The sequence below is a fragment of the Cyanistes caeruleus genome, unplaced genomic scaffold (assembly GCF_971803275.1).
Source record: "Cyanistes caeruleus unplaced genomic scaffold, bCyaCae1.hap1.1 HAP1_SCAFFOLD_65, whole genome shotgun sequence".
NCBI classification, from domain to species: domain Eukaryota; kingdom Metazoa; phylum Chordata; class Aves; order Passeriformes; family Paridae; genus Cyanistes; species Cyanistes caeruleus.
This window is the reverse complement of record NW_028255884.1, coordinates 1,022,356-1,033,907: the sequence shown is the minus strand read 5'-3', so window position 1 is coordinate 1,033,907 and position 11,552 is coordinate 1,022,356.

Genomic DNA, 11,552 nt, shown 5'->3' with positions numbered 1-11,552 from the left:
TGGCCATGACTGGAATCATACTGGGAGGGCCTGGGTGTGACTGGAACCATACTAGGGGTGGCTGGGTGCAACAGCTCATACTGGGGGTGACTGAGATTGTAGTGGGAGTGACTGGGATCATTCTGGAAGTGTTTTTCTGTAGATCTTCTGTCTTTCTGGTCTCTTTTTATCCTACGTACCTGGAATATTTTTGGATATCTTAATGTTACCCAAAATCTTAAGGGTTAACACTTTTTAGGTTAAATGAGCTAAGATTGCAAAGTTAAGGCTATGGTAAGAGTTCTTTGTGCAGTTGGATGTTGTATTAAACCCTTTGCCATAGTTCCTTGATTGTCTGTATTTCGTCAGTTAAATTTTGTGTCATTTTGACCTCTTAGCTCAGTTGGTCAGAGCATGGTGCCAGCATCACCGAGGTTGTGGGTTCAATCCTTGTGTGGGCCATTATCTTAAGAGCTGGACTTGATGGTCCTTGTGGGTCCCTTCCTACCAAGAATATTCTTTGCATCTGTCCATGTTGAGAAGGTCTGGTTGTTGTTTCTCCTGTGCGCCAAATTCAAGCACAGGAACCTTTGGTTACCACCAGCATTGAAGTGTTCTGGGGTGTTACAGCCCTGCAGGCTCACAGTGGCCTCTTGCTTCCATAAGGCTTCAGACTGTCCCACTGGTCCCTTGGTTCCATGGGCCCAAGAGTGCCACAACGATCCCCTTGGTTTCACAACTTCCCATGGTGTCACACTGGCCCCTTGGTTCCATAAGGATCTGGAGTGTCACACAGGTTTATGGCATTTGTCCTTGCTGCCCCTCACATCCCACTGCCCCACAAAGAGCCCCGAGCCACCCGTGAGGGACAGGCCCTGCTGGGCCAGGCCTGGGCTCAGGGCTTGGCCTTTCTGCTTCCTCCAACCCAGCCAGGGCTTGCTCAGCATTGCAGTTCCCTGCTCAGAGCCTTTGGCTCCCGGCAATCCTGGCCTCCAGGATCTGCTCTCACCAGTCCCTGGGGAGCCTTTGGCAGTCCCTGCCCTCAGTGGGGCTGATTGAAGCTCCAATGGACTTGGAGTTTTGCTTCTGACTCCTTGAGCAGCTTCTTCAGCCTGAAGGAGGGACATAGGAGGATCAGGGAAAGGAGAAAGAACCACAAGGTCAAGCACTCCCTGAATTCACAGGCGGGAATATGAATCCCATATGTGGGATCATCACATCCCAGAAGTGCCTGGGGAGGGGGAGCTCAGCCCAGATATTCTGGGGTGTCCCTGAATTGGGTTTTTTTGGGGGGATGTTTGAAGAATGAAGAACTCCAAAGCTGAGTGGAAATGGGGGAACTTTTTGGATTCCTGGCACTCCCAGGAGCCTGAAGAGGTCAGAGACCGAGTAGACAGGGGACCCACAGTACAAGCATGAACCCCAGCAGCTGGGACAGGGAGGAACCCCTGAACACCAAAGGAGGGAGACCAGAGATGGGGAACACCTGGGAGGCATTTTCAGGGCTAAGTCCTGGTGTTTGGGAGGTTTATATGGACCCCATGTCTTGGGTTGCAATGCAAGATGTAACCAAAAGTATGTATTCTATCACCATCTGTTAAAACCAGGTAGAGCAGTTTTCTTTATCTCTTTCATCACCCATCCCTCATAACTGGGGGATATCTTCTGTTAATGGGCCAGCTGTTAAAACCAGGTGAGGCAGTGTTCTTTATCTCTTCCACCACCCATCCTTCCTCCAGGGGGATATCTTCTGTTAATGGGCCATGGAGTCTCACTGCATGACTGATAAAATGACATCATCCCATTGTGAGATGCACCACCCAGGGGGAGGAGCCAAGCATTCCTGACTGGATATAATCTTGGAATCAGAACACCAGAGGCAGTCTTTGTCCACTGGATTCCCAGAGGAGAGACCAGACCCATCTACAGCACGGGAACTTCAGAGGTAAGCTACAATCTTCTGTGGGATCATTGCTTCAACAGAACCACATCTGTCACTCCAGGAGGACTGCAGCCACCATTTAATCAGACTGCTACCAGCACCCTGACCAACGGGGTGTAAGGTCCTGACTCTGTTGGTGCGTTGCTTTTTGTTCGTTTTGTTGGTGTTTTTTTGTACTGCTGCATTTTCATTTTCCTTCTTTAGTAAAGAACTTATATTCCTTTTCCCATATTGTTACCTGAGAGAACTTTGGTTTCAAGATTATAATAATTCGGAGGGGATGGGATACTTATATTTTTTATCCATTTCAGTGGTGATTTCTGCCTTCCTCAGCAAACTCCTTTCAAACTAAGTCACGTCAGAGGCCCAGGTGACTTCTAGATATGGGCTTGGTAAGAGGGACCATCAAACTCAATGTGCTCATTCCTTGTTTTCTCTCAAACCAGGAGTTTCCAATCCCAAACCTTGGCTGGATGGAGAAGGAGGCTACAAGGAAGAGGAAGATGCCCCAGGACACCCAGGCAGGTGAGGAGGAAGTCAGTGCCCCTTTCCCCCTCTCTCCTGCTCCATCTCCCAGCCCAGCCTGGCCCCCGGCTGCAGGACAACCCCGCTGCCGACGCCGTCCTGCCGGGGACGCACTGGGGGGATCTCCTTCCTTTTCCCTCTGGCACGGAGGCAAATCCCATCCTCTCCTTGTCCTTCCTCCCCCAGACCAGGAGCTGAGGATGGAGACCAGGGAGGACAAATCCCCACGGCAGAAACTCATTGAAGAGGCAATTTTGAGCAGCTCCACGATGCAGGAATCCAATGGGGAGGAAAAGCTCTGGAGATCCCACAGGAGGAGGGGCTCCAAACCCATCCCAGGGTGCTCTGAGGAGGAAAGACCCACCCTGTGCCGGGAAGGCGGCCGGAGATCCAGCCGGGGCTCTGAGCTGGTGGTCCATGAGCAGCTTCAGGATGGGGAGAAGCCCTACAAGTGCTTGGAGTGTGGGAAGAGCTTCAGACAGAGGAAAACCCTGATCCGCCACCAGATGATCCACACTGGGGAATGGGCCTATGAGTGTGAGGAATGTGGGAAGGGCTTCAGCTGGAGCTCCCACCTCATCATCCACCAGCGCATCCACACTGGGGAGAGGCCCTACGAGTGTTCTGAGTGTGGGATGAGGTTTCACAGCAGCTCCAATCTCGTCCAGCACCAGCGGATTCACACGGATGAGAGGCCCTTCCGCTGCCCTGACTGTGGGGAGGGCTTCAAGCAAAACTCCCACCTCATCAGGCACCAGCGCATCCACACTGGGGAGAGGCCCTACGAGTGTGGGGAATGTGGGAAGAGCTTCAGCCACAGATCCAGCCTCAATACCCACAAACACATCCACACTGGGGAGAGGCCTTACAAGTGTCCCCAGTGTGGGAAGAGCTTCTCAGACAGGTCTAACTTTGCCAGACACCAACGGAGGCACCGGTAAGGGAAGCCCTGCAAGTGCCTCAAAATACAGGAAGAGCTTTGTGCACTGCTCCAGCTTCATCCGCCCATGGAGAATCCACACTGGGAAGAGACCTGGTGATCCATGTTCCCTGGGATCCATGCTGGGAAGACACCTGTACCTTTTCCTGCCCATGGCAATGTCATGATGTGGGATCAAAGAATGTGAGACTGTGATCATGGTCCATTATATTCAATCCCATCTCAGGTCATTGCCAGGGGCAGGAAAAGGACTACCTCTCTCTCACCAGAGGAGAAGAGTCACCTTTCTTGGCAGGAGGAAATACGTGGCCAGGAAGAGTCAGGTGGTGGTATTTTAGTTTTCCCTGTGAATGGTTTGTCTTATCCTTTCTGTTACCAAAATTGTTTCTGTGTCTGTTTGTTCCTTATCTCGTTGTTGTTCTCAATAAATTGTTCTTATCCCAGCCTGGGATCTTTGTCTTTTGTGCTTTCCATGGGAGGTGGGAGGGAAGCGAGCGGCAGCGCGGTTTCAGCAGGAGCAGGAAATTGGGGAATGCCATTCCTGAAGCCCAGCCCATGGAAACCGAGCATCCCAGCTGGTGCCAGGCCTGGTTGCCATGGCAGCAGCCTTGGGAGCGGGTCCCTGGCTGGGGGCTGCGGGAACCTCTTCCCTCTGGTGCCCAGGGACAGGAGTGGAGGGAGCGGCTGGAGCTGAGGCGGGCAGGTTTAGGCTGGATGTGAGTAAAAGGTTTTTCCCGCGAGGCTGCTGGGGCACTGAACAGGCTCCCCAGGGAAGGCTCCCAGCTCCAGGGCTGGCTGAGCTCCAGCAGCGTTTGGCCAGCGCTGCCAGGCCCAGGCTGGCATTGTTGGGGTGTCCTGTGCAGGGCCAGCAGTTGGACTGGAGGATCCCCATGGCTCCCTCCCAACTCAGCCAATTCTGTGGCTCTGTGATCCCATGAGCCTGGGGATGGGACTGCAAATGGTTGCCATGGCAATGGGCTCTGGCTCCAGGCCTGAGCTGGTGTCCATGGCAACCACCCCTGGCATGGGGTCTCCATGGAGCTGCCAAGGGATTGACCATAGCAACAGGGGGCTGGTTATGGCTGCCATGGAAACAGACCATAACAATGGGGCAGATGTTGCCATGGGAACAGACTATAGCAACAGGGAGACAGCTCTGGCCAGGAGCAGCTCCTGAGCACAGCCCAGCAGGGCTGGGGCCCTGCCAGGGCAGCTCAGGGACACAGAGAGCAGGCCCAGACAGAGCTGCCAGGGGCTCAGCACTGGCAGGGGCTGTGGGATGTGCCAGAGGGGGCTGTGTCCCAGCAGCACCTCTGTGGCTGTGTCCTGGAGCCCCAGAGCAGCTGTGATGTCAGAAAGGGGCTGTGTGACAGCTCTGAGTGGGCTGTGTGAGGTCACAGATGGGGCTGTGACATCACAGCTTGTTTTGTGATGTCACTGTGCAGCTATGGCATCACAGAGGGGACTGTGTGACATCACAGAGAAGGCTGTGACATCATGGCATGGCTGTATGACATCATAGCGCCATGTGTGACATTGGCGGGCAGCAAAGAGCGGGGCCAATGGCGGGGCCGGAGGCGGCTCTGGGGGCGGGGCCGGGGCTGTGGGCGGGGCCGCAGCGGAGCAGCGCGATGGCTCCAGCGCTGGGGCTGGGGGCGCTCTCGGGGGGCGGCGAGAGGTGAGGGGGACCCCGGCACCGGGACTCTTTGATCGCCCATTCCGGAGCGCCGAGGGGCCCCTAAACCCCCACTCCTGGGCACCGCCATTCCAGCGAACCCCCATTCCCGGCCGTGGGTCCCACCCTGCACCCCCTTATCCGGCACCAGGAACGCCTGCACCCCTTTCCCGGCCATCCCGCCTCCCGCAGCCCCCAGAGCCCCCTTCTCCTTGACCCATTTACCCCCCGGACCCCTATTCCTGCCTCTCCCAGCAGCCAGCCCCTCCTTTCCTCAGCACTCAGGACACCCGGGACCCCTATTCCCAGCCATCCCGGCTTTCCCTGCCCTGTCCTGGCAATGGGGACAGCGGGGACCCTTGGAGCTCCCTTTCCTGGGTACAGGAACGCCCTGAACTCCAGCCATGCCACATCTAGCCAGCCCTAGCCTCCCCTCTTGTCACTCCTGGCATCCCCAAATGCCCTTCCCGGCTCTCCCCGTTCCCCCTTTCCTTCAGCCGTGACCCCCCCGATCCCAAATCTCCAAATGTCCCCCCAGTTCTCCTCTCCCTGCGTTCCCTGCACGCGGCGCTGTCGGAGCCCGGCCCGGGCTTCCCGCAGTCCATGTCCATGGGGTCCCTGGCTGGGATCCCCTTCCAGCACCGCCGCAGCGAGCGGGGCCGGGCAGAGCCGAGCCGGGATCTTGGGATAGCCAGGGCTGGGATCTTGGGATAGCCAGGGCTGGGATATTGGGATAGCCAGAGCTGGGATATTGGGATAGCCAGGGCTGGGATCTTGGGATAGCCAGAGCCGGGATCTTGGGATAGCCAGAGCCGGGATATTGGGATAGCCAGGGCTGGGATGTTGGGATAGCCAGAGCTGGGATATTGGGATAGCCAGAGCTGGGATATTGGGATAGGCAGGGCCGGGATACTGGGATAGCCAGGGCCGGGATATTGGGATAGCCAGGGCCGGGATATTGGGATAGCCAGAGCTGGGATATTGGGATAGCCAGAGCTGGGATATTGGGATAGCCAGGGCCGGGATCTTGGGATAGCCAGAGCCGGGATGTTGGGATAGCCAGGGCTGGGATGTTGGGATAGCCAGGGCTGGGATATTGGGATAGCCAGAGCTGGGATATTGGGATAGCCAGAGCTGGGATATTGGGATAGGCAGGGCCGGGATACTGGGATAGCCAGGGCCGGGATATTGGGATAGCCAGGGCCGGGATATTGGGATAGCCAGAGCCGGGATATTGGGATAGCCAGAGCTGGGATATTGGGATAGCCAGAGCTGGGATATTGGGATAGCCAGGGCTGGGATATTGGGATAGCCAGGGCCGGGATCTTGGGATAGCCAGAGCCGGGATATTGGGATAGCCAGGGCCGGGATGTTGGGATAGCCAGGGCCGGGATATTGGGATAGCCAGAGCTGGGATATTGGGATAGCCAGAGCTGGGATATTGGGATAGCCAGAGCTGGGATATTGGGATAGGCAGGGCCGGGATACTGGGATAGCCAGGGCCGGGATATTGGGATAGCCAGAGCCGGGATATTGGGATAGCCAGAGCCGGGATATTGGGATAGCCAGAGCCGGGATATTGGGATAGCCAGAGCTGGGATATTGGGATAGCCAGAGCTGGGATATTGGGATAGCCAGGGCCGGCACAAGGAGCGGCACCGGCACGGGGCCAGCGGGGAGCTGCAGATGCTGCAGCAGCGGCACAGCCAGAGCGGGGCTGAGCGGGGGGAGCCGGGGCTGGGGGATCTGTGGGGCTGCGATGGCAACTGTGGCACCGCCATGGGGATCCCTGAGATCCAGGCTGAGGGATTAACAAATTCCCTGGCTCACAGCTGCAGGGAATGTCTCTGGAAATATGTCAGATATGGGCGGGAGGCGCTGCAGTGTAAAGGTGGGGAGGGCAGAATTCCCATGGGAATATGGGAATGGGAATGTGGGATTTGGGAGGGCAAAATGTGGGAATATGGCAATTCCCATGGAAATTCCATGGATGGATCTCAGACATCCCATTCCCGTGAGACCTCCTCGGATGGATTCTACTGCTGTCCCATTCCCATGGGAATTCTGTAGATGGATCTCACTGCCATGCCATTCCCATAGAATTCCATGGGCAGATCTCCCCATCCCGCAGCCATGGGAGCTCCAATCTGGTTCCCCTCCAAACCCATCCTGGGGGTTGCCCTGTTCTTTACCCTCCCCACGTCCCCCAAGACTACTGGGGGTCCCCCATAACCCACCCAGCCCCCCCAAACTCTTCCTAGTCCCTTTTCTTTCCCCCATAATGGGAATTCCTGGATGTCCCCCTGTGTCCCCTCCCCCAGGACTTTGGGGGTCCCACCTGACCTGTCCCTGCACCCCCAGATTTCTTCCACAGCCCCCCTGTGATGGTGGAGGGTGGGGGCCGAGTGCTGGTGCCCCCCTGCCTGCAGCAGATCCAGCGCTGAGGGCAGTTCGGGGGGTCCCTCTGCATTTGGGGTCCCTGGGATTTGGGGTGACCCCCCGGGCCCCCCAGGATCTCCCTGAACACGCTGACGCTGCCCGTGCGCAGTGAGAAGGTTCAAACCCAGCACGGGGTCCCCAGCACTGCCACCCGCATTGCCCAGGTACCCCCAAACCTGCCGAGAACCCCCAAACCCCCCGGGACACCCCAACCTCCCCTGATCCCAAACACATCCCTGGATGCTCCAAAAACTCCCCAAAACCGCAAAACCCCATACAGACATTGAGAAGGTTCATACCTGGCATGGGATCCCTATCTCCATCTGTCGCCAGAGGTCGGGGATTACCGGAGCCGTGGAAAACAAGCCTCATGCTATCATGGTCAGCAAGTCTCAGTTTATTGAAATCTTATGCACAACTTATAATGCTTTTAATTAGCTTATACATATTGCAAAAACTCAGCTCATTATTGGTCTGCTACCATTGACGCATATTGTTCTTTGTGGTTGGCCTTGCAGTTACCAGTTCTTTATCTTCAGCTTGCAGTTCTGCATATTTTGGCAGTTTCAACATCTTGTTATCTATATAACTCTCTCTTCAGGGGCATACTGACCCTGAGGCCTCATACTTTAACTAACCTTACAGTATCATGTCCTTTTTCTCTTAGCCATTCTTCTGTCAGGCTCTCAACATGCATGCAGCTTTATGATTTTCCGAGGACCTCATTCTCTAAAGTTTGCAGCTGAAAGTTTGTTCCCATCCTCCTGAGAAGTTTGTTGTTTTCTCCCATGCGCTGCCCGAGGGGATGGAGGTACCTCAGGTCCCTTTCCAGCAGGGCCCGAGCGAGCTTGGGGCACAGCACAGGAACTGCAATGCTGAGCCAGGCCTGGCTGGGTTGGAGGAAGCAGAAAGGCCAAGCCCTGAGCCCAGGCCTGGCCCAGCAGGGCCTGTCCCTCACGGGTGGCTCGGGGCTCTTTGTGGGGCAGTGGGATGTGAGGGGCAGCAAGGACAAATGCCATAAACCTGCGAGCCCTGCCAGCCTCCTCAGGGAGGGCCGAGGGAGGAGCAAAGACCTTCCTGGGGCTGTGCCCTGGGCCAGGAGGGATTGTGCCAGTGGAGCTGACCCTAAATTTCTTCTCCCAGGCAGCTTTAGGACAGGGAACATGGAGAAGCCAGAGACAACTCTCAGCCTTCCACAGTCCTCCAGTAGAATCCTGTGTGGGGAGCAGCCTGGGAGCAGGGTTTGTGTGTCAGGGGAGGGGAAGCCAGAACCCTTTTCTCCCCCATGGGCTGAGGATCTGCATTTTCAATGGCCCTGCAGCTGCCAAAGGGGCCTTTTTCACCCAGCTGAGAACAGTTCTGCTGATAGCCTGTCCTAAACCCGTTTTTCCTGCAAGTGTGCCTATGAAGCCTGATTTTTTGCAGCCCCAGGTCTTGTGTGCATGCAGGTGTGACAACTGAAGGATGGAAAGGATCTGCTGGGAGGAGTCCCCTGTATCTTGTTTCTTTGGTGGTTTTAATTTTATTTTTTTTTTAATTGATTCCTGCTGGCAGCTGTGTGCAGAGCTCTGTAACTGTGTGTGACACTTGTCTGTGGCACTGTGGGGGTGGCCAAGGGCACCTTCCCCGAGCTGTGTGCAGAGGAATCCACAGCAGCCCAGGCCGGGGGTGCTCAGTGGCCGCTCAGTTCCGCTGACTGGACGCGGCTCTGGCCGCTTCCCTTGGAGCGTCTCCAGGGAGGGAACGCTGGGGCTGCTGGCCCGGCTGTGCTGTCACTGCCAGGGGAACGCTGGGGCTGCTGGCCCGGCTGTGCTGTCACTGCCAGGGGAACGCTGGGGCTGCTGGCCCGGCTGTGCTGTCACTGCCAGGGGAACGCTGGGGCTGCTGGCCCGGCTGTGCTGTCACTGCCAGGGGAACGCTGGGGCTGCTGGCCCGGCTGTGCTGTCACTGCCAGGGGAACGCTGGGGCTGCTGGCCCGGCTGTGCTGTCACTGCCAGGGGAACGCTGGGGCTGCTGGCCCGGCTGTGCTGTCACTGCCAGGGGAACGCTGGGGCTGCTGGCCCGGCTGTGCTGGCACTGCCAGGGGAACGCTGGGGCTGCTGGCCCGGCTGTGCTGTCACTGCCAGGGGAACGCTGGGGCTGCTGGCCCGGCTGTGCTGGCACTGCCAGGGGAACGCTGGGGCTGCCCCGCTCCTGCCCCACCCCATCAGCTCTGCCAGCGCCTCCAGGGGACACAAAGGCTGAGCCCAAGGGTGAGAGTTGCACAAGGGGCTGAGCTGGCATCTGGGACCCATTGGGATCATGGAGTGCAGCCCCCGGCCCTGCACAGACACCCCAACAATCGCAGCCTGTGCATCCCTGGCAGCGCTGGCCAAAGGCTCCTGGAGCTGCGGCAGCCTCGGGGCCGTGCCCATTCCCTGGGGAGCCTGGGCACTGCCCCAGCCCCCTGGGGGGGAAGAAGCTTTTGCTCATCTCCAGCCCAGCCCTGCCCTGGCCCAGCTCCAGCCGTTCCCTCGGCTCCTGTCCCTGCTCACCTGGGCAGAGATCAGAGCTTGCCCAGAGAAGCTGTGGCTGCCCCTGGATCCCTGGAAGTGTCCAAGGCCAGGTTGGACGGGGCTTGGAGCAGCCTGGGATAGTGGAAGGTGTCCCTGCCCATGGCAGGTGGTGGAATGAGATGAACTTTAAGGTCCCTTCCTAGCCAAGGCATTCTGTGATTCTGTGATTTTGGGAGAGATGCTGAAGCTCTGGTTCAGCTTTATCTCAGCAAATGTCTGGAGCCAGCAGCAGCCATGGGTGGGATCATCTCCTCCTCCCTCTCGCTGTGGCTGTAACTCACCCAAGGGCAGTGTCATAAATGAAATTGAAATTTGGACAGCTAGGGCTATTAAATTAACAGCAGTTTAATAACAAGAAAAAAAATTATACCATTTAGTGAATTGAATACAAGAATACAATTTAATAAAAGAATACAATTTAGTGGATTAAATAGCAATTTGATATAGAAAGAATACAATTTAGTAAAAGAGTACAATTTAGAGAATATATTCATATATATATACATATATATATATATATGAAAATATATATATACATATATATGAATATAGCTTGCCAGTAATTAAGTATGATTAAAGCATAAGCAAGACTGACCGGGGTACAGGGAGGGCTTCTCACCCTGCCTCAGGTACAAAACAAAGCAATTCAAACTAAACTTATATACTGTATGCTTATATTCATTCATGTTTCCAGTAAGTCTCCTCCAATTTATGATGCTTTAATTTTACATTACTATTCTTCATGGTGCATGTTTCACTTGTTGCTAGGGGGTCTTCAGTCTTCTTTTGGTGGTCTTTTGATGAAGGCTTACACTCATCCTCGTTGTCCTCTGGATAATCTTACAGGCTGTGTGTGCATACTAAACATTGTGTTATGTAAGTGAGCATCGTGCTCCACTAATTAGTCTTACCCTTCATAATGTTCAGGTCCTGTGCCTAAAGTCATTCCAACTTTATCCATCTCATGGTCAATTTTCTCTTGGGACATTACTTATCTCAAAACTACATCCTCTATCTTAATTTTAACATGTAACATCTGTAGAGGGGTACATCTGCCTTGTAACACTAATTCCCTTGATTGCTTCTAATAATAACTAATTTCAAATAATAACTTTCCAAACAGTTACAATTTAGTTAGCACAAATCATTTCCATTTATCACAAGGGGATTCACGGAGCTCATCCTGATGGATGAGGAAAAGGGAGTGGGAACTCAGCAGTGAGGAGACCGGAGGGCTGGAGAGCAGCTCTGAAAGACACTAAACTCCCACCAGACTTCTGAAACATTGCTGCTCTTCAGCCACTGACAGGATGAGTCCCTGAGACTGGGGCTTGGCCTTCCTCGTGGAGAGGGGCATCAAGGAAGGCTGCAGTGTGATGGAGACTGTGATGGGCTGGGAACTCACTGGGGGAAAGGAGGGAGCAGTTGTGAAGTAAAAGGCAGGTGGGGGAGAGAACTGTTCAGAGAAGAGCTGAGCTACAGCTTGAGCAAGATGAA